Source organism: Capricornis sumatraensis, chromosome 9, assembly GCF_032405125.1.
Source record: "Capricornis sumatraensis isolate serow.1 chromosome 9, serow.2, whole genome shotgun sequence".
Taxonomy (NCBI): Eukaryota; Metazoa; Chordata; class Mammalia; order Artiodactyla; family Bovidae; genus Capricornis; species Capricornis sumatraensis.
The window spans coordinates 35,968,619-35,995,065 of record NC_091077.1 but is presented as its reverse complement, the minus strand read 5'-3'; positions in this window follow the sequence as shown (position 1 = coordinate 35,995,065).

Genomic DNA, 26,447 nt, shown 5'->3' with positions numbered 1-26,447 from the left:
TCAATAAAGAAAAAGATTAACAGGCCAATAACAAACGGATAAAGGATAAAAATGGATATTTCATAGAAGAGAAAAATAACATTGGCCAGTAAATGCATAAACAGATGGTCAGCCTCACCAGCAATTAGGGAAATACAAGTTATAAAAATTGATAGCATTTTTATAATTCATAAGATACGAAAATTAAGGAGTATATTAAGTTCCTCACTGGTAAAGATTTCTTGAAATGGATACTCATAGATTGCCATTGCGAAAATGAATTTTTATAAAATTTTGAGAAATAAAATTGGCCTCATCTAGAAATTAAATGTACAAATACCCCAGCTTAGAAATTTCTAATTTTGAGACTCTATTTTAAGTATTTAAGGACATGTTCTTCAAGAAACTGATTATATATTTTTATAGATTATATATTTTTTCAGATTAGAAAATAAATTGAATGTTCATATAAAGGAGCAAAATATACTCATACTGTGGAATAATATGGTCTGATAAAATATGTATAGAGATATTCAAGAAATCTATTTTTGTAAAAAGAAAATTGGTGTCTGTATATATGTGTGTATATATATACACACACACACATATATATATACATGTATATACACACATGTATATACTAGTATATACACTAGTACTTTAATGTGCAATCTGTATATGTCTGTGTATATACACACATGTATATATACACACATGTATATACCCAGACATGTATATATATGTATATACACATGTATATAGACACACATGTATATACACAGACATGTATATATATGTATATACACATGTATATAGACACACATGTATAGACACATGTATATACATGTATGTACACATGTATACATGTATATACACACATGTATATATACATACACACATTTATGAGCATATGAATTTTGCTAAAAATACTGTCATCAAATAGTCACATTTATTTTAATCTGAAAAGTCTGGGGTTGTAGGTAGGTAGGGTTATTTTATTTTTATCTCATATTTTGTATTTCTTAAAAATTTTCTATTGAAATATAGCTATTTTACAATAATATTAGTTTAAGGTATGCAAAATTATGGTTCAATTTTATAGACTCTATATCAAAGTTATTAAACAATAGTAGATCTCTCTCTGTGTGCTATGCAATATACTCTTGCTGCTCGTCCATTTTATACATAGCAGTTTGTATCTCTCAGTCTCCTACCTTTAACTTGCCCCTCCCCCTTCCTTCTCCCTCTGGTAATAGCTGGTTTGTTTTTTATATCTTTCAGTCTATTCCTTTTTTGTTTTATTTACAAGTTTATTTTGTTTTTGAGAGTCCACATCTCTGACCTATTTCACTGAGCACAATATTCTGTAGCTCCATCCAAATTGCAGCAAATGGCAGATTTTCATCTTTCATGACCAGGTAACATTCTATTGTCTGTGTGTGTGTGTGTGAATATATTGTATCTTCTTTATCCATTTGTCTGTTGATGGCCACTTGGGTTGCTTCCATTGTCTTGGCTACTGTAAATTGTGCTGCTGTAAAAATTAGGGTTGATATATCTTTTCAAAATAGTGTTTCTTATTTGGCAGTATATCCAGAAGTGGAATTGGTGATCATTTGGTAGGTGTGTTTTTAAGTTTTTGAAGAACCTCCTTACTCTTTTCCATAGTGGCTGTACCCATTTACATTTCCTTCAGCAGTATATAAGGATCATTTTTTCTGCACATCCTCTCCAACATTTGTTATTTTTAGTATTTTTGATGATAGGCATTGTAACAGATGTGAGGTGATATCTCACTGTGGTTTTGATTAACATTTCTCTGATGGTTAGAGATGATGAGCATCCTGCCACATGCCTGTTGGCCATCTGTATACCTTCTTTGGAAAAATGTCTACTCAGATTTTCTGTTCCATTTTTAATTGGGTTGTTTGGTTTTTTGATATTGAATTGTCTGAGCTGTTTATGTATCTTGAATATTAACCATTGTTGGTCATATAATTTAACAAATGCATTTTCACAGCTGTTTGACATTCAGAAAATATTCTTGATACTTGTCTGTAACCATGATGTGCACCTGCTGTTTAACTGTCTTGAGCATTGCTGAGGTACAAGAAAGTGTGTTAGTAAAGAGGGAGATAGAAGCGCTTTGAGTCTTTATAAGAACAGTCTGTTCACCAGCAAAACAGTTCATCTTTGTGTACACATGGGCCCTGTGAGAAAACTCGAGACTTGAACACTAGTATTTTAATGTGCAATCTGTCCTAAAAGGAGTGTGAAAAAAAGTCTTGTAAAGAGTTAGGGCACTTGCTGCATAGACCAATGGGCCATCCTAATGGTAGTAACTTACAATGACATCAGATACTAATGAATTCTAATCAATCAGTCTATCAATTAATTCTTTCCAGACTTCAAAAGAACAATTCAACACAAATACCAGGCTCACTGCAAATATATTTAAATTTTTGAAAGTTTTATACAATTTATGGAGAAAAAATGTTTCTGAATTACATGAGATACATATCAGAATAATAATAAGTAAGGGAGCTGATAATAATGACCAGTACATATTCAGAGAAAAAGATTAAGATGTGTTTTAATTTTCCATTATACTAATAGAGTGTCTATTGAGAATGCTGTGAAAAATATAACCATTAAAAATAAAAACCATATGCATTTCTAGGAAGAGTAGTGGCATATATATATATATTTGTTTAAATAGCAAATGTGACTGTTCATAGTGCTTTTAAAACAGAAGATATAATTATGGGCCTAGAGTCATAGCTGTGCTTACCTGTCTGGAAATGCGCCTAGGAGGAGAGAGATGTGTTTCCTTCCATTCTGTTTGGTCATTTGCAATTCCTTAGTTTGATACGAAGAATTTTTTACTACTCTCTACATTGTTTATAAACTGTGCAGAGGAAAAAAACGTTGTAATTAAGGAAATTTGGGGGCCATGTAATTGCATTTGATCTGGAAAAATGTAGTGGCAGAAAAAAAAAAAATAGAATGGAATGAAAAGAAATAGAATGGGCTTTAAAATCAGAGGGGAATTCTTGCCCTGATAGTTAGTGTTCTCACCTTTAGAAGTAAAAGCAGAGAACTGAATTCATTGGAAATTTCTTTCCTTCTGGACAAGGGAACCAGGCCACTGTCAGGAATCATGACTGTCAAAACATCAAGGATTAAACAAATTGGATACATTTGTTATTATAACAAAAGAGTTGCTTTATAAACATTTTCCACCTCATACTGTCTTGGGTTTGAATTCTGGCTCTGCCATTTCCTAGGTGTGTGACCCTAGGCGAGTTGTTTAATCACTCCTTGCCCTTGTGAATTTGTCTCCAAAGATGGATAGTGATGCAACACCTAATTCGGATGAGAGATGACATACCTGGAATGTTATAATCTTAATAATAGGAATAGATAACAGCAAGAGCAATGACATTACTGGGTATCTTTTACTTCTCTAAGTGCTTTATACTTATTTAATGCATTTATCTCCCAACCTAATGGTGTAAGTACTTTAAATTATTATTATGAAGTATTATTATCCTCATTTCAAAAATGATGCAATGTTCTCTTAAGTAGACATAGTAAAGTTATGCAGTTAACATGTAACAGAAGCCAGAATGCCAACCTAAGCAATATGGCTCCAAACGTATTCATCTTCACACTTATCATTATTAAAAAGATCTCCGAAAAAAAAAAAAAAAGAGTCTCCTCCTCTCTACATTGCTAATGTCTGTGTGCATGTTGGATGAATTAAGCCCAAAACAGCCCAAGTAAAGACAAGGAGCTGCCCATTCATAGTTTGCAAATACTGTCCAGAGTTTACATTTTATTACTTAATCAAGGACTGTTTTCCTTTATTCATTCATCCATGGCCAGTCTTTCATCTCCACAAGGACACAATAGCCTTCTTACAGCAACAGGTTTTCCAAACTTCTTGTTTTGTTTTGTTTTGCTAATATTGTGAGTAATAAAGACCTGACATATTCCATTTGTACTCCCTCTCTAATCATATAGTAAACAATCAAAGCACATTGACTTATTGACTTGAACTTTGATTATATAGTAAATAATCAATCCATAGATATTGACCTCATTCTTAATAATAGTCATACTTTTCCAATATGCCAAGTTGATTGGCATGCATTTCAGATGAGTTCAGCTTTCAGTAGCTTAGATGTCATTTACAAATCCCCACAGGCTATTTTTTGCTGCATGATTTTCCATGTTCCTGCAAATGTCTGTTTGCAATAGGAAAACTCAGCTCATGAGTTGAATACAGGCAAAGTATCCCTTTTGTTAGAGAGTTCAGAGACCCACTGCACAACAGTTCACATAAGCACTGGGCTTATAAATAATCTTCACCCTGGCATAAATACAATCAGAAGGGATCCAAGGTAAATGGTGTTAAAATCTGGGAAAACACGGGCAGATGGAGAGTTTGCATCAAATAGTCTCCTGGGCACAGGCACAGGCACAGGCACATACACGCACAAAAAACTATGCGAATTGTTGAAAGAAAGTGCAAGTCTGTTCAAGTTGTAATTTTATAAGCTGATGAAGACCCAGACAGGAGAGGGTACATTGCACTGGGATTTTGAAGGTCCACTTTGGCACTGCGTAATTTTTTTTTCTCTGCCTGCTGTTAAAAACTGTCCATTTGTTACGGATATTCAACCTCTGCATGCCCTTGCTTCTCTGAGTTAAAATCTTTTGTTTTCTGACACAATAAAGCAGGAATCTTGCAGTTTAGAGTATTGGCGTGAACTCCTTGCTAAATTGTCACTTGTCTGGAATGCAGCTATGCAGGCAAAGTGCTGACAGGTCAATTACTGTGAGGAGAGAAACTTCTGGGGAATCCACCAAACCTGCTTACCATGAAGCACACGCCTTAGTCAAATGTCTTCCAGCTCCCGTCTCCACAGTGGGGCTGATGTGGGGCCTTACTGGGTCTAATGATTCGATATATTGTTAGTGTAATTAAGCACCCACACCTTAAAAGTCAATATAGCATCTCAAAGGTAGGCCTGTGCTCTTGCCAAAGGCCTCTCTTCACCTCAGGCCTCTGTCTGTTTCTAACAGTTGCTTGCAATTCATACACTCATTCCTTTATTCACCAAAGTTGTATTGAGAGTCAGCTCTGCACCAGGCATTATGTTAAGAACTAGGGACATAAGTGAAGAGAAAAAAGTGTTACTGCTGTTTTAGAGCTTATTTGTTGTTGTTTAGTCTCTAAGTCATGTCTGACTCTTTATGACCATCTGGACGGTAGCCCACCAGGCTCCTCTGTCTATGGAATTCTCCAGGCAAGAATATTGGGATGAGTTGCCATTTCCTTCTCTGGGGGATCTTCTGAACCCCAAGATCAAACTCACATCTCCAGAGCTTATATTCAGTGTTAATAAAATACAATAAATATGTTAAATACATAAATTAGGTAATTTCAGTTGGTGATAGTTAATACAAAGAATAAAAACAGTGCTTTGAAATTAATTACTGTGATTCAGGCTATTTATGATTGGGTGGTTAGGAGGGTCTCCTCTGGGCAATTCACTTCTAATTTGAGATCAGAAAGTCAAGAAGAAGCCATGTATGTGATAATCTATACAGAGGGGTATAGTGTGGATAGAATTAATAACCAGTGTTAATATTCCAAATAAGAAGTAGGTCTGTCAAACTGGGCATGTTCAGGGAACCACGGCAAGGATGAACGGTGACACGAGGACTGAAACAGGAAGAATGGGGAAGTATTAAGAGATGAACTCAGAAAGGCGAAGCCAGATCATGCTATTATCAGACATTTCGATTTTAGTCTAAGATGAAAAGCTGCTAGAGATTTTTGAGCAAATGAATGATGACAATATATAGTATGTTTTGAAAAGATCATTTTTATAAACTAGATAGGGAATAGAATTTAAGAAGCAGAAATATTAAATAAAAGGCATACTTTTAGGTGAAAGATGATAGTGATTTGAAATGAAAGCAAGAGATTTCCCTTCCAGAAATTACATAATGAATTGTAACATATCCTCTCACAGATAACAGTTATAGACACTGGCAACATATTTTAAAATAAACACATACATAAAGATACTAGGGAATAATCAGAGAGTAACTTTCTATGAGCAAAGTAAAAACAGGATAAGAGTTGACTCTCGAGAAAAGGAAACTACACAGAGTCATATACATGAAGATAGCTTTTCCCTGAAATTCCTAGTCTGTATGGAGTGAAGCAGAACACAAGAGATGCTGCCATGTCAATGACCTGAGGAGTTAGGGAATGGAATTTAGTGCTCCAGAGAAACTGGAAGGTGAGGGAGGAAATTCTGGAAAGAGAGGAGTCACTAGGTGAAGGAAAGCCTTAAATCTATCTATGAATTCTGATCAAATATTTGACTGATTATGGGGCCCAGAGAAAAGTAACAGAAGGCTGGATGAACCAAGACAAAATTTCACCAGCTGCTCAACACAGAGAAGAGAGAACTTGGGGTTTGAATTCAATTTGATCCACTACCTCTAGAATAAAACTGAGTCATCTTCTAGTAAGAAAAATCCAGAATGTCTATAATGTGTCTTCCAAAATGTGTAGTGTAAAATAAAAAGAAGCCAGGCATAAAATGAAATAGAAAAAAATGTGACCTGTTACCACCAACTTTTCTTGAACCATAGTCAAGAGGGGGGAAAAAAAAAAATCAACTGAAACTAACCTCAGTTCAGTTCAGTTCAGTTCAGTTGCTCAGCTGTGTCTGAGTCTTTGTGACCCCATGAATCGCAGCATGCCAGGCCTCCCTGTCCATCACCATCTCCCAGAGTTCACTAAGACTCAGGTCCATTGAGTCGGTAATGCCATCCAGCCATTTCATCCTCTGTCGTCCCCTCTTCCTCCTGTCCCCAATCCCTCCCAGCTGGGGTAACATAAATATCTGAATTGTCAGACAAAGATTTTAAAGCAGTCATTTTAAATATGTTCAAGGGCTCAGAAGAATAGTTGTAGTAAATAATGAAACTGAGTAAGGAATTAAAATTGTATTTTAAAAACCTCAACCAAATAGAAATTTTAAAACCTAAAAGGTCAATGTTATAATAAAAAAAATCACCATATACACATGGAGTCAGACTGGAAATGGCAAAAATAAAAGTCAGTGAAACTGAGATACATAAAATTATTGAATCTGAAAAGAGCAAAGAAAAATGATTAACCCATAGAACAGTATAAAGTTGTCATACATGTGTGTACTTTGAGTTTTAAATGGAGAGGGGAATGAAGCACGGAAAATATGTAAAAATTAATTGTTGAAAATATTATAGATTTGGTGAAAAACATAATTTTATCAATGAAAAATCTCTGTGGCTTCTATTTATTATAAAGCTTTATGTTATGGTGGCTAAGATTTTTTGGTGGCTAAGACAGTAAAGTGTCTGCCTACAATGAAGGAGACCCGGGTTTGATCCCTGGGTTGTAAAGATCCCCTGGAGAAGGAAATGGCAATCCGCTTCAGTACTATTGCCTGGAAAATCCCATGGATAGAGGAGCCTGGTAGGCTACAGTCCATGGGGTCGCAAAGAGTCAGTCGGACACAACTGAGCAACTTCACTTAGTTCTTTCAAGCAGGATAAAATGCAAAGAGAGTCATAGCCAGGCAGATCATACTCAAGTAACTGAAAACTGGTGATAAAGAAACCAAATTTCATGGAAGGGAAAAACAGTAAGAATTCTGATCAGACTTGAGAGGCAAAAAGACAATATAATTGCATGTTTAAAGTGCCAAAAAGGAGAATCAGCCCAGAATTCTCTCTTCAGCAAAAAATATCCTTCAAGAAGAAAAACAAACTAAAGATATTTTCAATAGATGACAACTGGCATAATCTGTCATTTGCATACCTACAAGAAATGCTAAAGTGGTGAAGATTTAGAATTCTACCAGATGCAAACTGAGCAGTGAAAAACTCTAGAAATGATAAATACTGGTGAAAGTAAACGAGGATAGAATTCTCTTCTGTTAATTTCTTTAAAACTTAAATGACTTTTTAAATCAAAGCTTATAACAAGATACTGTAGAGTTTAGTGAAGAACCCATCTGGCTATGCTGGAGACCTAGGAAATGCAGATCTGATCCCTGGGTCAGGAAGATATGCTGAAGGAGGACATGGTAACCCACTCTAGTACTCTTGCCTGGAGGATCCCCATGGACGGAGGAGCCTGGCAGGCTACAGTCCATAGGGTTGCAAAGAGTTCGACATGACTTGAGCGATGAAACATGAATGTGATATATGACAGCAATAGCACTGTGTGAGGTACAGCTCAGTTCAGTTTAGTTGCTCAGTCATGTTTGACTCTTTGCAACCCCATGGGACTGCAGCACGCCGGGCCTCTCTGTCCATCACCAGTTCCTGGAGTTTACTCAAATTCATGTCCATTGAGTTGGTGACTCCATCCAACCATCCCATCCTCTGTCATCCCCTTCTCCAAAAGAGCAAGGAAACATGTTAATAAGTAAGTTAAAATTGAAATTCTAACATAATATTCTAATAATCTAAGATGACAGAACAGAAAGGACACAGGAATAGCAAACAGGTGACAAGGACAGAAAATAGCAAAATGCCCAAATCAATTAACATCAATAATTTGTATCAAACACCAACAGAGTAAACATAAGAAAACAAGATGAGAAACATATCAATGCCAAAAGATGAACTGTGATGTGAAGACACAGATAGCTTGAAGCAACATTGCCGTTTAAAAATTATGTCTTGCAAGCAGCATGATAAAGTCATAGTGCTTATATTATTATCAGACAAAATAGATTTTAAAATAAATATTAGAAGAGATAATGATAAAATGTGATTATAAAAAGTTCAATTCTAAAGAAAGACTCAAAGATGAATGAAAGCACATGAACCTAAAAATAGATCTAGGAAATGTATGAAACAGAAATTGGAAGAACTAAAGGGGAAAAAAGACAAAAGTTGGAGATCTTAACACCCTGGATCAGTATTTGGAAGAAAACTAGACAGAAAGGTTAATAAAGATATAGAAGCCTTGCAAAAACTTTAAAATCCACCTTGACATTACCCAATTACATTTCTATATGCAACACAGCAGGATAAAGTCTTTTCAAACAGACATGGACTGTTGGTCAAAAATGAGCTGTATAATAAGCTACAAAGTACAAATGATTGAATACCTACACAATGCAATCTCTGATAGCAAGAGAAATCAGAAATCAATAGCAATAAGATATGATAAAAGCCACCGGTATTTGAATACTGAGCATCACACATCTAAATAACTCATGAATCAAAGGGAAAAAAACACAAGGAAATTTAGAAAACACTTAAAAGTTATTTGAACCCATCATATCAAAATGTGTGAGATACAGCTACAAAGTACAAATGATTGAATACCTACACAATGAAATCTCTGATAGCAAGAGAAATCAGAAATCAATAGCAATAAGATATGATGAAAAGCCACTGGTATTTGAATACTGAGCATCACACATCTAAATAACTCATGAATCAAAGGGAAAAAAACACAAGGAAATTTAGAAAACATTTAAAAGTTATTTGAACCCATCATATCAAAATGTGTGAGGTACACTTAAAGCAGCATTTATAGTAAAATGTATAGAATTAGAAAAGAAGAAAATCTTTTTTTTTTCTTCTCCTTTTACTTGGGGAAGGGGGATTAAAGACATGTTACACTCTGCATCTGTGTTGAGGTGAAACATTTCCTTGGTCCTGGGTAGAAGAAAAATTAACTTGGTGGCAAAAGCTAGACTGTATACTTCATAGAGATTTCTTCCATTTCCATGATTCTAAACCTATAAATACTTCCATGAATCTGTTGGGATCTAATTGACTCAGCCTTCATATCAAAAGTTCTTGATATCCCACCCCACTTGATTTGGTTGTCAACAAGTTCCTGAGCCAGTCATGGTAGGGCAAGAATGTTTACCAGTTTCATTATTCTAACAATCAAGTTTAGAATTCAGCATTATCATCAGTGGGCACAGTGCATGCTGGGCCAGAATGTTTCCTTGAATATCCAGATAATCTCCAAGCCACTCTATTCTACATTGCCCTTAAAGTTGAAATAGCCCTAGGATTGTACCTGTCGTGTTTTTGTTTTTGTTTTCCCCTTATTAGAATGGGGGCCCTAAATCCAGTCTACTGGCTGTAGCAATTTGTCTCTAGATTGCATCATGTCTTCCTTAAAGGTAGGGAGGTTAGAACAAAAAGATGAAACTGTTAGTGGAAATGTATAGGAACATTGTGCACAGACTGTGCTTTGTGTCATGTTGGGATATATAGATCTATTCTGTTCTCTCTTTACTTGGCAGTCCTATAAATATCTATTGTATACTTTAATACTATTCACAGAGTTACACCTGGCAGCCACATAGGGAAATTTTTACCATCTATTAACTGACAAGTAGGAACATTTTCCCTTTCTCACTACACAGAGAACTTTGAGCTTTCCTTCATGAACTTTTTTTCTGGAAGAACTCTCTTGATTATTCAAGACATTCCAACCACTTTATGCAAGGTCAGGGACCCATGGTGAGAGCCCTAGCCTATTAACATGTAGGAACCTTTCTATCTTCCAGATTCTTATAGGCTCACAATGGGCTCTTAACTGATTTTTTTTTTTTTTTAAACAGAACTTTACTTTCTTTAGATGAGGTCTAGGTTGTATGGCATCTCTTCTGGGTTCTGCTGAGATGTAAAAGTGCTCAAGTACATGTTAGCTGTCATGATTACAGATACAATTTAATATCATCATTCTCACTTCACAAAATTTCTTTCATCAAAGAACCACTTTTTGTGAAGAAACAGAGAAATACATTTACCCTCTTCACGGCCCACTGCATGTTTTAAGTGTCAACCACACCATCCCCAAACCATTTTGGTAAGATATGTAGTGACAGCAAAGTCAGAGCTAAAGATTTTCCTTATTAAAAATTGCTGATTGCTTTTCCTTTCAGTGCAAAAATGTGCACCTTAGACACAAAGCCTGGCAATTCAAATGTAATTAAAACGCATCCATTACCTCCCAATAATCCAGTGACACACAAAACTAGTCTAAATGGACAAATAGACCCTGAAAGAAGCCTCTCGAACACCAATGGGAAGTAATTTCCTGTAATTACTTGATAGTGATCAGGGCCAAGAAGATTTTATGAAATAGCTTCTATTTCCATGATCAATAGGGTAATCTACCTTGATACATTAAAAATAGCTGGTAATTGGTAAAAACAACCCTTGACAGATGAGATAGGCATCTATACTTTGAAAGTGTTTGTTGTGTCATGTTAAAATGTTCTTTTTTTTTTCTATTCAGCTTCAAAAATCTGCTTCAAATGCACCAATCACCACATGTCAATCTTAAGATCCTTTATACCTAACTTAACGTTGTAAGTACTGTTGGAGTTATGGCTTTATTGCCTGTTGCCATAGGTGCCCAGCACCTTTGGGTCTCAAAGCTTGCTTTAGAGCTTGTGTCTAGAAAGATGGCTTTTCCTTATTTTATTCACCCCCTCACTTGGCTATGATGTGGAAAAAAGCTTACAGTGTGACCAGATTTATTATGGGGTGAAATATACAAAGCTGGTGGCTGTTGATTAAAAAAAAAAATTCTTTTTTGTTAAAGTCCCATATTGGGAGTGAAGTTAGAGGTAGAAAGCTAGTGATCAGAGGAGTCTACAGAGTTTTTTTTTCCAGACTTTTTTCCCATTTAAGTTTTTACGGAATATTAAGTAGAGTTCCCTGTGCTATATAGGAGGTCCCTATTATCTACTATATAGATAGATAGATAGATAGATAGATAGATAGATAGATAGATAGATGTGCATATGTTAATCCCAACTTATCCATTCTGCACCCTCCCCCCACCCCGCCACAGCTTTCCCCTTTGATAACCATAGTTTGTTTTCAAAGTCTGCGAGTCTATTTCTGTTTTGTAAGTAATTTCATTTCTATCATTTTTTTAGATTCCACATATAAGTGATATTGTATGATATTTTTCTTTGACTTACTTCTCTTACTATCTAGGTTTATCCATGTTGCTAAATGTGGCATTATTTTATCCTTTTTTATGGCTAAGTAATATTGTATTGTATATATGAACCATATTTTCTTTATCCATTCCTCCGTCGATGGACATTTATGTTGCTTCCATGTCCTGGCTATTATGAATAGGGCTGCAATGGACATTGGAGTACCTGTGTCTTTTTGAATTATGGTGTTGTCTGGATATATACCCAGGAATAGGATTGCTAGGTCATATAATAGCTCTATTTTCAGCTTTTTAAGGAGCCTCCATACTCTTCTGCATAGTGGCTATACCAATTAACATTCCCGCCAACAATGGAGGAGGGTTCCGTTTCCTCCACACCCTCTCCAGCATTTATTGTTTGTAGACTTTTTGATGATGGCCATTCTGAAATGTGTGAGGTGATACCTCATTGTAGTTTTGAGTTGCATGTCTTTTAATAATTAGTGATGTGAATATCTTCTCATGTGCTTTTTGGCAATCTGTATGTCTCCTTTGGGGCTTCCCGGGTGGCTCAGTGGTAAAGAATCCACCAGCCAATGCCAGAGACTCAGGAGACACGGGTTCATTCCCTGGGTCGAGAGGATTCCCTGGAGGAGGAAATGGCAACTCACTTCAGTCTTCTTGCCTGGAAAATCCCATGGACTGAGGAGCTTGGTGGGATACTATCCATGAGGTCACAAAGAGTCAGACACAACTTAGTGACTGAGCACACACATGTATCCTTTGGAGAAATGCCTATTTAGATTCCATTTGTTTATTTTTGTTTTCATTACTCTAGGAGGTGGATCAAAATAAAAAGATATTTTGTGATTTATATCAAAAAGTGTTTCTGCCTATATTTTCCTGCAAGAATTTTAAAGTATTTCATCTTATATTTAGGTCTTTAATCCATTTTTGAGTTTATTGTTGTATATGATGTTAATTTATTGCTGCGGATGAGGCTTCCCTCATAGCTCAGTTGGTAAAGAATCCACCTGCAATGTAGGAGACCCCAGTTCGATTCCTGGGTCAGAAAGATCCACTGGAGAAGGGGTAGGCTACCCACTCCAGTATTCTGGCCTGGAGAATTCCAGGGACTGTATAGTCCCAGGGGATCGCAAAGAATCAGACAAATCTGAGTGACTTTCACTTTCACAAGTGTTTGCCAGGTGGCCTCTTGGTAAAGAATCTGCCTGCCAATGCAGGAGACAGCAAGAGACATGGGTTTGATCCTTGGGCTGGGAAGATCCCCTAGAGGAGGAAATGGCAACCCACTCCAGTATTCTTGCCTGGGAAATCCTATGGACAGAGGAGCCTGGTGGGCTATAGCCCATAGGGTCACAAAGAGTTAGAAACAGCTGATCAACTGAACGTGCACACATGGCATTAGAAGATGTTCTAGTCTCATTCTTTTACTTATCAGTTCAGTTCAGTTCAGTTCAGTTCTTTTACGTACAGCTGAACAATTTTCCCAGCACTACTTATTGACAAGACCATCTTTTTGCCATTGTATATTCTTGTATCCTTTGTTGTAAATAAATAGACCACTGGTGTGTGGCTTTATCTCTGAGCTTTCTGTCTTGTTCCATCAATCAATATTTCTGTGTCTTTGCCTATAGTGTACTGTCTTGATGACTGTAGCTTTGTAGTATAGTCTGAAATCAGGGAGCCTAATTCCTCCAGCTCTGTTTTTCTGTCTCAAGATCTCTTTGGCTATCTGTGGTCTTTTTTGTTTCCATGCACATTTTATACCTTTCTTATAGGAAGGTGAAAGAGAAAAATACTGAGGTTGCTAACAACAATTGCTACAAAGCCAAAAAAACCCAATTTAAAAGTGCTGCTTTATGATTCTATGTATTCTCCCGCTACCCGCTTACTTTTCTAGAATGTGAATGATACTTGCTTGAGCAGAGCTCCCAGAGACCTTTTCTCTCTTCTCTATTTGGTAAACTCTTCTTGATTAATCAGCAGAGGAGAGCCTCAGGGAGCCATAGCAAATGGGATTTAGAACTGTGTTATAAGCAGTGAGATTAGATCCTGGGTTCAGTAATCTGTTTCCCACCAGTGATAGGCTCATTCATCTTTCTAATGCTGGAGGACACAGTGCTATCTTTTCCACACTGATAATAAAACATACTTAAAGAGTGTGCTTGGCATATAGAAAGTGTCTAATAATTAAATAATGGCTCTCCTTATAATAATGAGACCAGTCTTAGAGGATATGTCTATAAAACGTTTCCCAACTACTCCCAGGTAAAGCCTCTGTCTCAAATCTGCCCCTTTGCCCATCATATGAGCACACAGAAGTAGTATATGCAGTGTGAGACATGACATTCACTTGCTGCTTCCCCAGGATAACATTGTAAACGCCTGAAAAGGGAACTTCAAACTCGACAGCAGGAAGTTGCTTATTTTAACCTGTTTCTGACCACTTAACATATTAATTTGTATAAAAAGTTACCTGCAAGCCAACATTTATTACACAATATATCAAAAACCCAGGTTTTGGTGTTGTTAGACCTTAACACAGTGACATCTTCAAGATGCCCTGGGTGCTTTCCACTTAGTAGAGGGCCAATGAAAATATAGGGACATGCAAAGGAAAGTGAGCTTGTCAGCACTATAGGATTTCTTTTTTTTTTTTTTTTTAGCTGCTATTTTTATTTTTTTATTTTTATTATTTTTTTTTCCTTTTTTTTTTTTCTTTTTTTTTCTTATAGGATTTCTTCAGGAAGGGAAGTCAGTGCGGCAGAAGCAGAGTAGGTGTATTTACTCAAAGCGAAAAAAAAAAAAAACTAGACAAGCTCTGAGATAGGCCTGTCAGGATGCATTGGGAAAATAGCTCTTTCTTTTCCCTCTAGGTTTGTTGAACTATAATTTACAATCAAAGATTTTATGTATATAAGGTATACAATGACATATATATATAAACATAAATATATATGCGTATATAAATGACATACATCTTAAATACATACAACTTTTGTTTGTAAATTATATGTATACAGTGAAATTATTACCATGAACAAGTTAATGAACATATCTATCACCTCACATTGTTGCCATATTTTTTGTTTGTAGTGAGAATACTTGAGAACTACTCTCAGGAAGTGTCAAGTATCAGATATGGTATTATTAACTATAGCCACCATGCTGTACATTAGAAATCTTGAAATCACTCATCCTCCACAAATAAAATTTGGTGCCCTTTGACCAACATCTCTGCCTTTTCCCTACTGTCTTGTCCCTGGCAACCACCATTCTGCTGTCTGCTTTTATGAATTTGATAATTTAAGATTTCACATGTTGGTGAGATTATGCCCTTTCTAAAGGAAGCAGCCTGTTTGTAGTAATGGACAGACTTGAAGTGTGCTGATATCACTGCCTATAAGTAAAGAGAAAAAGCAGGTATATGGAGACTAGAAATGTGAAGGCAAAGGGTGACAACCAGAGGAATATAACGTGTAGGGAAATTGGAAAGGACCAGAGAACTGGCTGCAGAGGGGAGCAAGTTTTACTCGTTAAAATTATGACCAGTGCCGCCTCTTGTGAGTTTCATTGCCCTTTTATATATTTTCTTTCCACTAGTTTTCCTTCATCAACATAACTTCAAATCAATATGATTATTTTTCTTCTTTTACCTCACTACAGAACAGACTTTCCCTTGTGGTATCATTTCCTGCTGCTGAAAAATGAAAACACACTTACACACAGACCCATTTTTATATGATTTGACAATAACATTGGTTCCAATTTCTCCAATACTGCTATCTTAGCATCTGTAAGCATTTGGCATCGTCATTCTCATAAAAAGCACACTTCACATCCTTCTAAATTATGCAGAGGTTATTGAGGTATAACAATGCTACATCTGCTTTGATTCTAATAAATTCCAAGCTAACAGTGTTAAATCCAAAATGTTCTTTCTTCAGTAGTCCATGCCATGTCTAGAGGAAACACTCATTGTTTTTGGTTCTCTTGACTACTTCCCAGATCCCCTCACAAGCAAGTGGGTTTGAATGAAAAGAAAAGATGAAAGGAACACTGTTTAGTAAGAGAGACAAGAGGCTGGGCTAGCAAGATATGGAAATGGGAAGTTGGCAGAGGGAATGATGACAGCTTGAGCTGAAAATTTTCGGAATGTTTCCATGTTATATATACTTTTTCAGGACCTTGCATTTACAGTACCTAATATAATTTTTCCTCCATGCCAGTGTTTCTAGTGATGACTATCCAGTGTTCTCCACTGGTCCATTCCATAAAGCATGAACTACCTTCTTCCTACGAGTTCTTAAAGGACATTTTAGATTATGAAGCAGTTCCTATAAAGTCAAGCAATGTGATTTTTTCATAGGGCTTTGACTTTTTGTTTGTAATGTCAGATATGTTTCTTATAATTTGCCTACATCTTTCCTTAGAACTTTATTTTGGGCACCTAAACCTTAGGAGAATTATCTGAGGGATAAATAATCCTGAGAAAAAGAAATGAGCTATCATGAAACTGAAACTGAGGATATAAGTATTTTCTGGCCATCTTTGCTACATTAACTTAAATATATATATATATATATTTCAGAACAAATCACATTGTTTTGCTAAGTCTCAGAAAGAATGAAACAATTGGGATTGAACCAGATGGAAAGTAGCCCTTTTGTATTTGTGGTCTAGTAATTGCCACATTCTTTAATCTCTACAATAACATCCTGAGAGGTAGATTTTAGCAAATGAAGAAACTGAGGCTAAAACCGGAGAAAGCAATGACACCCCACTCCAGTACTCTTGCCTGGAAAATCCTATGGACAGAGGGGCCTGGAAGGCTGCAGTCCATGGGGTCGCTGAGGGTCGGACACGACTGAGGGGCTTCACTTTCACTTTTCACTTTCATGCATTGGAGAAGGAAATGGCACCCCACTCCAGTGTTCTTGCCTGGAGAATCCCAGGGACGGAGGAGCCTGGTGGACTGCCGTCTATGGGGTCGCACAGAGTCGGACACGACTGAAGTGACTTAGCAGCGGCATCAGAGGCTAAAACAGGCTGAGTAGTATGCTTAAGTTCGCTCAAGACTAAAGAGTGGAGCAAGGATCTTCAGAGTGCTCTCTGGCTCTGCAAACCATGGATGTTTTACTAGACTGCGGTTATCAGCCCTTAGATGGGAGAGGATATAGCTAGCCAGCCCTAAGATTCTATCACTATATGCAGGTAAAGATTCTTGTCTCACAAAAGAGCAATTCAGAAGCTTTAAAAATAAACATTTATTGAATGCTTGTTTTATACCAGTTGAAGGAACCATAGATAAAAATATATCTATTTTTTAAAGGAGAGAGAAAGGTAACATTTTGTGGCATTTGAGGAACACAAGAGCATCTATTACAGAAGACAAAAATAAATGTAAAGGTAATTACAATGCAATATATTGAATAATGATGTAATAAGGACCCTTGCCACTCTATATTATGGTAATCGGCATTAAAAGCAACTTGAATAAAAGAGATCCTCTCTTGCTCAAATATTGCATTTTCTATAGAACCTAGTGTCTGAATAAGCATTCCTCATATTGTTGAAGGAAAAGTCCAGTTGTTGAAATAGCTGTTATGTAATTGTATCAACCATACCTCAAAGATTATTTAATTTTCAAAATGTTTAGATATTTAAAGTGAGTTAAAGTAAGAATTTCTGTGGGAAAAGACATATAATGTGATGTACAAACTTTGCAGAGCCTCAAGAGTTGGGCACCCAAAGCCATGGGAGCCAGTTTATTTATTTATTGTACAATTGGTAAAGGGCCTGGGAGTTTTGGAGGAAGTGGAAAACAGCCTGTGAAGTAGGAGCCAGGTGATAGGCAATTCAGGAAAAGGTCAGAGAGAAGGATATTTTGTTTATGATTAATAAGAATTAATAGACTCTTAAGAGATAGAAATACCAATTGTGAATAAGGAAGGTTAGGAATTCAAAATCTATGAAAACTTGGAAATAACTTTTTATTGATAGCTAAAAATATTCCCTGCAAAGGAGTCCTTGTGTTAAACTAAGTTGTTTAAAACAACTCATCCTTTGAGTAGAAGAGGATCAGGCTGTCAGGTCTCATTGAGAGGATTCATGTATAAGTTATTTAGCTAGAAGCAGGTGCCTGAGAATACCACAGAAAGAGATGCTATTTCTGCAAGGGATAATAGCAATATTTTATTGAAGTGCTACGCAAACCATTTATATTAAAGGACTGTTTCTTAAAATTTCTAATTCAACATGTGAAAGTTAAAGCAGTCACTAATTCATCATAGAACAATGTAAAATTCAATAAAAGCAGAAAAAGTAAGATTAAAAAGACATATAAAATACAGGTTTAATTTTCTCCTCCTAATGGTGAAAATTAGGTATCTGATCACACATAGGCACAAGGGAGTCTGGGAAATATAATTACTGACTGGATAGTCACCTCCAAATAGTAACTCTGTTACAGAAGAGGAAACATGAGCTTTGGTGGACAGCCAGTTCACTCTGCCTTGCCTCTTCAAAAGTTGACCCTTGTCTTGGCTTCAGTCCATCTTTTGTTATAAGAGTAATGACAACAATTATCATAATGGCAGGAAAAAAGTCAATGTTTACTGAGTATATCCTACATACCAAGCTTAAAGCTAAGTATATTTTAGTCATGATTTTATTTTAAATAAATGAATAAATTGGCATTTCAGTTTTTAGTGAGGAATTATCAAAAGTATTTGGGTCCAGTTGCCTCTGTGTGAGGTAATAAAAGGGATTTCTAGAATTTTATGGCTAAAGGCTGGATTTTAAAAGAAAACCACTCATGAAAAAGCATGTATATATTCTTCTCTTGTTTAATTGCTTCCCACTGTGAATTTATCAGTAGGGAAACAGGATTTTAAACGTATACCAAAGGTTGTAGATGGAGATTCTCTGACTTGTAAAGTATTGGGGATTGATGAGAGAATGAGTTAAAGCAGTGTTATTTTTCTTTCCATGTTGGCTGGGAAATTTATAAGACAATGAGAAGTCTCTCCTCATATGTTTTGACATACTTTCTCTATGATCATTTATCAACATCCCAGACTGGATAAGGCATAAGGAAAATTTCCATAGTTAACACATCAAAAAGTCATTTGATCTGACTGGAAAAATAATATCATATGGTTTCCAAGGAGAATTTTAAAACATCTTCCCAAACGTTGCCATTTTCCCATTCCTTCTTAAAAAAATATTTTAACTTGGGGTATTCTTAATATGACAACACAAAAAGAAAACGAAGGTGTCTGGAATGAAATAGAAACTGGAAAAAGAAAATAAAATGAATGAACTTAGTTTTTTCCTGTATAGTCTTACTCTTCTGACCTTAATGTGGAGGGGAAAGTCCAGAGCTGTATTTTAGCTGCATTGATGTGTCAACAAAATCATTTGACGAGGCATTCTGCTTCTGTGTTGTTCCATTTTAATGAAAAAATCCAGATAATCTACAAATTCATGATTTACCATGAGACCATCAAAGATTAAAGGTCATAGGACACTCCACTCCAAGATCCAAATTAAATAAGTTGACATCAGAGCTTTGCAAAAGTGTGATTCACTGAAGTTAAATATAGCAACAATGACAACAAAAAGCCCACAAGCTGTTTAATTATTGAACTGATCAATTTACTAAATTAGAGGCAGTATTAAGCAATCTAACACAAGAATAATTGGAGCATTAAAGGGATGAGAGAGAGAAAACCAGGCAGAATGAATGTTTAAAGAGATTTGGGCAGATAATTTTTGTATAAATTCAAATAACACTTTACACAACATTCTGTATTCTTACACCTAGACATACCTAAGAGAAATCAAAAAAAGTATTCCCACCCACAGATAAATACTTGAATGTTTATGACAGCTTTATTCACAGCCTCCACAAACTAGAAACAACCAAAATGTTGATTAGCTGATAAATGGATATACAAATTGTCTTTATCGATATAGTGGAATTACTTTCAGCAATAAAAAGGAACAAACTATTGATACATGCAGGAAAATGTTTGAATCTCAAAAGCATTATGCTGCATTAAAGAAACTAGCTACAAAAGCCGACATGGTTCTATTCACATGGCATTCTGGAAAAGACAATGCTATGGTGCCAGTGTACCATCAGATCGCTGGCTACCGGAGACTGACTGGGACGAGAGGGAATTGTCTACAAAGCGTTCTGAGGAAACTTCTGGGAGTGATGGAGATGTTCTAAATCTTCCTGGTGGTGGCAAAAACATGACTACTCAAATCTCATTGAGCTGGATGCTAAAAAGAGATCAATTTTATTAGAAGTAAATGATACTTCAGTAAACCTGATTTAAATAATTTGGGAGACATAAAGGAGTGAATGGAAGTCTTTGATGGAAATACTTTGATAGAATAAGGTCTCCCCAGCACAGATCTTCTAAAATTGTGAGGAATTCTTTCAGCTTAACTAAGAGAACTTCCTGGATGCATTAGTTCACTGACATTTTTGAAAATAAGCAAAGCAGGATGTCGGCTACAATTCGAAAGAATATAGTTTTTGAAGAGCTGTCAATGAATAAGAAGTAATAAGATAACAGACATGTAGGAAGAACCTCTGCAGTTTGATAACACATCTTACCTACCATACTAGATCTTTAAAATGACTGTGAGACCTTTATTTTTTTACATGGTCCCCTAGGAATTTTTTGAAAGACATAATCTTTTAAGTTATATTGTCACTTCAGTGGGTTATGAAGAAAACAGAAAGTTAAAGCTGGGGGGAAGTGGATTACTTTACTTCTTTTTTTTTTTACTTTTCCTTTTTTTTAATTTTTATTTTTACTTTATTTTGCTTTACAATACTGTATTGGTTTTGCCATACATTGACATGAATCAGCCACGGGTGTACATGAGTTCCCAATCCTGAACCCCCTTCCCACCTCCCACCCCATCATCTCTCTGGATCATCCCCGTGCACTAGCCCCAAGCATCCTGTATTCTGCGTTGAACATAGACTGGCAATTCATTTCTTACATGATAGTATACATGTTTCAATGCCATTCTCACTTTACTTCCTAAAACATGTTTTTGGGTAACAGCTCTTAAAAGAAGAGTTGTACCTTTCTACCTAGAATTCCACTTTATAAATCTAAAATAAGGAAAAAATAAATAAGATTAAAAATAAGTGAAATACTTATAAGCATTATTTAATGAACAGAAATTTTGAAGTATTTTAATTTTCTTATAATGTACAAAGAGAAATTATTAAGAAAATTGTGAATAACATCAAGGATTTCTGTTGCCCTGTTTGAAATTATTAAGAAAGCTGTGCATTAACATGCAGATGCTTAATGTTAGTACATTTAGTACATATTCAGAAGAACACAAAGTTAGACAAAAAATGTGATTATGTCAAAAATAATCAAAAATACATTCACAAAAATATAAAGATACTTTTAAATAAAATAACATTGATTGTTTCAGGACTGATAATTAGTTAATGGATGTGTCCTTTTTCTTTATTTCATTTTTTCATGCTACTAATTAATGGTAGGTCTTTCCAGATGGTTCACTGGTAAAGAATCTATGGGCCAATGCAGGAGACAATCATTCCATCCCTGGGTCACAAAAACCCCCTGGAGAAGGAAATGGCAACCCACTCCAGTATTCTTGCCTGGGAAATCCCATGGACAGGGGAGCCTGGCAGGCTAAAATCCTTGGAGTTGCAAGTAGCTGGCCATGACTTAGCGATTACAACAGGAGCGATTAATGTTAATTTTGTAAGAATTTTACCAATTGTGCAGTTCAAAGAGAAAGATTCCTAAGTTGACTTTAATTGGTGAGCTTTTGTTCTTGTGGTTTTTCCTCTGTTGCAGGCTGTGGTAATGCATATTAGATAATCATCAGTTGTTTGAGGGTCTCTAAGAAAGGCATAATGCTTGACTATTCATAGGGAGGCAATTGGTCTAAGAAAAAAGGGAAGAGATAATGAGATAATTTGTATTAAGAGTACAGCAAAAGTAGTCATCATTATATAATAGACTGAAAAAAAAATATCTTGATGACTAAATGCCCAAAAGTGTAAAGCACGTGCATAAACCTAATCTAATCTAATGTGTAGACAATAGATTCTGTAGATAATCTTACCATTCCCAGATAATTCTTGTGACTAAAATAGAAATTAAGCAACATAACCAGAATCTAAGCTTAAAATCTATGGGGTTAAAAAATAACCCAGGGTTCAAATTAATTCCACAATGTGAATACTGTAAGCTTCAGTTCAGTTCAGTTCAGTTCAGTCGCTCAGTCATGTCCAACTCTTTGCAACCCCATGAATCGCAGCACGCTAGGCCTCCCTGTCCATCACCATCTCCCGGAGTTCACTCAGACTCACGTCCATCAAGTCCGTGATGCCATCCAGCCATCTCATCCTTGGTCGTGCCCTTCTCCTCTTGCCCCCAATTCCTCCCAGCATCAGAGTCTTTTCCAATGAGTCAACTTTTCGCATGAGATGGCCAAAGTACTGGAGCTTCAGCTTTAGCATCATTCCTTCCAAAGAAATCCCAGGGTGATCTCCTTCAGAATGGACTGGTTGGATCTCCTTGCAGTCCAAGGGACTCTCAAGACTTCTCCAACACCACAGTTGAAAAGCATCAATTCTTTGGCCCTCAGCCTTCTTCACAGTCCAACTCTCACATCCATACATGACCACAGGAAAAACCATAGCCTTGACTAGATGGACCTTAGTCGGCAAAGTAATGTCTCTGCTTTTGAATATACTGTAAGCTTACTACTCAAATAAGACTTTCTTAGATTATCTATGTGATCTACCAAAACAGAGCTCTGCAGATCTGCTCTGATTGATGGCCATGCTTAAGCTTACAGTTGGCTCCTAGATAGTCATTGTTTTGCCTTTTTCGCTCCTAAGGACCAAAGCCTTATTCTGAAAGGGCATGCTTTTTAATTTGTTGGATTTGTTCACTCATTCTCCACACTGTAATATTTAGTTCCTGAGGAAACTGCTATCTTCTAGATACACTCTCTTCTCTCAGCCAGTAAAGCATCCGCCTGCAATGCTGGTGACCAGTGTTCGATCCCTGAGTCAGGAAGATCCCCTGGAGAAGGAAATGGCAACCCAGTCCAGTGTTCTTGCCTGGAGAATTCCATGGACAGAGGAGCATGGTGGACTATAATCCATGGGGTCCAAAGAGTTGGACACGACTGAGCAAGTAACACATAGTTCTCTCAGCCATGTGAAGCCAGAACACCTGAATAGTGTTAAGATAAAAATTGTGGTCCATTCTGTTGAACATGGCCTTTCATTTGGGACTGGGCACATGTAAGCCAATCACAGATTTTCTCCATGATATTTTGAATAATTCAAAAAAATAGAAGCTCATTTTCCTCATGAGGCAAAGCTGAGAAGATGAGAACCTTGGAGCTGCCTGTGGCTGTTTGTGTTCTGGAGGAGTGGAAAAATTGGCCTGCATGAGGCCAACTAGCAGAGAAGGGCCAGAGAGCACTCACAGAACCTCCCTTTCCCTAGTTAGAGTTCTTTCTCATATCTGCTCCACCTGATCTTGCTCAGATTGATTCCATGGGTCAGTCACCTCTTTCACTTGGCCTCAGCATATTAATTTTGATTAATGTTACCAGATATCACAATCACATCTTAGCTCATGCAGAAATAGTCATACTTACCTATGCCTAGGATGTAATAAGATGAATGAAGCAAGGAGTGAAGAAAGTCCAATGGACAATGAATAGGTAGGAAAATGAAATAATATATTCATATAGGGTAACAGTAAAAACGGTAGAATAAGAAGGAATGAGTGAGCCTGCAGAATAATAATACCAATTGTAAAATGAAAGGCAGAACTGGTTATAGTTTGCTGCTGCTAAGTCGCTTCAATCGTGTCTGACTCTGTGTGGCCCCATAGACGGCAGCCCACCAGGCTCCCCTGTCCCTGGGATTCTCCAGGTAAGAACACTGGAGTGGGTTGCCATTTCCTTCTCCAATGCATGAAAGTGAAAAGTGAAAGTGAAGTCGCTTAGTCGTGTCTGACTCCTAGCGACCCCATGGACTGCAGCCTACCAGGCTCCTCCGTCCATGGGGTTTTCCAGGCAAGAGTACTGGAGTGGGGTGCCATTGCCTTCTCCTGAGAATTTATTACGTGCCAGACACTGAACCATGGCTTGGACATATCTGGATACCTTTGTATGTTATTACCATAGTGAAGTTTTTAGTAATCCTGAGGTGAGAATCGCTATTTTCATTCCACAAATAGGGAGTCTAGGAGAGGTGACTGCACTGTCTTCAGACCATCTAATAAATGCAGAGTCCAAATTTGAACTAAGATCCATCTGATCCCCAGTCTAGGAAGATGATATGGTTATATGGCATTACCTACTCAATGGACATGAGTTTGAGCAAACTCCAGGAGATTGTGAAGGACAGGGAAGCCTGGCATGCTGCAGTCGATGGCGTCACAGAGAGTTGGACACTTGTTAGTGACTGAACAGCAACAAAATTTTTCCCTAGTGGCTCAGACAGTAAAGAATCTGCCTGCAATGTGGGAGACCTAGGTTCGATCCCTGTGTCGGGAAGATCTCCTGGAGAAGGGAATGGCTGCCCACTCCATTATTCTTGCCTGGGGAATTCCATGGACAAAGGAGCCTGATGGGCCACAGTCCATGGGGTCACAAAGAGTTGAACATGACTGAGGAACTAACACTTTCACTTTCACACCAGACAAAGCAGATTAGTTTTGTTCTGTAGGCAGTAGAGGATGACTAATTTTATTTGCATGTGTGTTTATGTGTGCATGTATATTTTTAAGATAGAACCCTCCTTTGCAAAAACTTTTATTTTTATAAGATGAATTTTCACAGTGATGTGCAGAAATTCATTAGAGAAAGGCCAGATATATGTTATGAAGCTATTCAGGAAACTCAGGCAATGGTCTCTCTATGAGATGATATTGGAAATTGTTTATGATAAATAAGACTGTAGTTCTGTAAGTGTTAGACACCTTCCCACACTTCTAAAAATATTGGGCCAGATCTTGTATGTATGGGTCACTCTTCCCCAGGAAATATATATGATAAGTCTGATTGTGAAGGTAAATGTATCAGATCCTTACCTGATCAGCTCTTGCAGCAGCAAAATCATCCTTTCCTCACAGAACACTAAGCAAAAGAGGCAAAGCCTCCAGAACAGAATCAGCGATGCTGTGCTCCCAGATTGGAATCACATGTCATCACTGAGTTGATTGACAGTACTGCTTTTCCCCATCGCCCTGTGCTCCCAGTTATCTAGAAAAACTCTTCTTTGCCAGACTACATCTCATCCCTCCTCATTTCTTTCCGCTTGCTTGTATTTTGACATCATCAGAAGACACGGAATTGATTAATACTTTATCATAGTCCTGGTGAAGATAACACCCTTTACTCTCTGATTTTTCTATATTTTTCCCCAAAGGAGTGTAATACAAAGACAGAGCAAAGAGAAATTCAACTTCGAATCTTTAGCCAAGTGCTATGCCTGAAGAAATTATGTAATTTTCAACATACACTTATTAAACATATAGCATATTTTTATATGTTATATAAACATATATATATAGCATATAATAGGCATTGTGTTGAATTTTTAGGCACCCAGGGATCCTCAACCTCATTGAGCCTTCAGGTAGGTCAAGGGCAAGTCCAGTATACATGAGGTCAGTCGATGGATTAAGACAAAGGATAGTTTTATGCAATAAATTAAGAATGCAATGTTTTATTCAGACCCCATGAATTAAAGCCAACTTGGAGTCTCAGATGGGGCTTCCCTGGTGGCTAAGTGAGAAATTGGGGGGAATAATTATCATGGAAAAGTGGTCAGAGTCCACCCTGTCTCTGTGTGACACTTCTTCATTTATAGTGATGACTTTGCTCCTCTGTGGGCCATTCATAAATCAGCAGCACATCAGATGGCCCCCCCAGTTGCAGGGAGCCTCTCTGAGTTAAGGGCATGGTAATATTTCTGTTCTCCAGCTCCAAGGAGGCAAAAAAGAAGCTTTACCTAGGAAAGGAAAGAGGATGAACTCAGTGAGGGGCTGACATCATGCTAGAGTATTCAAAGCAACTGATAGTGACTCAACTTTTGAATTAAATATATCAATACCTTTATTCACAGTAAAGAGTCTATGACTCTCGTAGTCAAACCTTGTGTATGGGTATAGAAATGTTCCTACTGACACCAGGGATGTTTGTAGTATTTATTTACATTAGGGATCTAGGGATGGCAGTCTGTTTATGAATGGAATAAAAAGGAGTCTTTCAAGAAAAATTGTTTAACACTTTATAAGTTTTTGAAAAAAAAAATATTACTCATATTAAAAAATGGGAAGATGGTTCTGGAGCTGAGGAAGGTGTTTTGACCCTAATGGGGTCAGTGCCA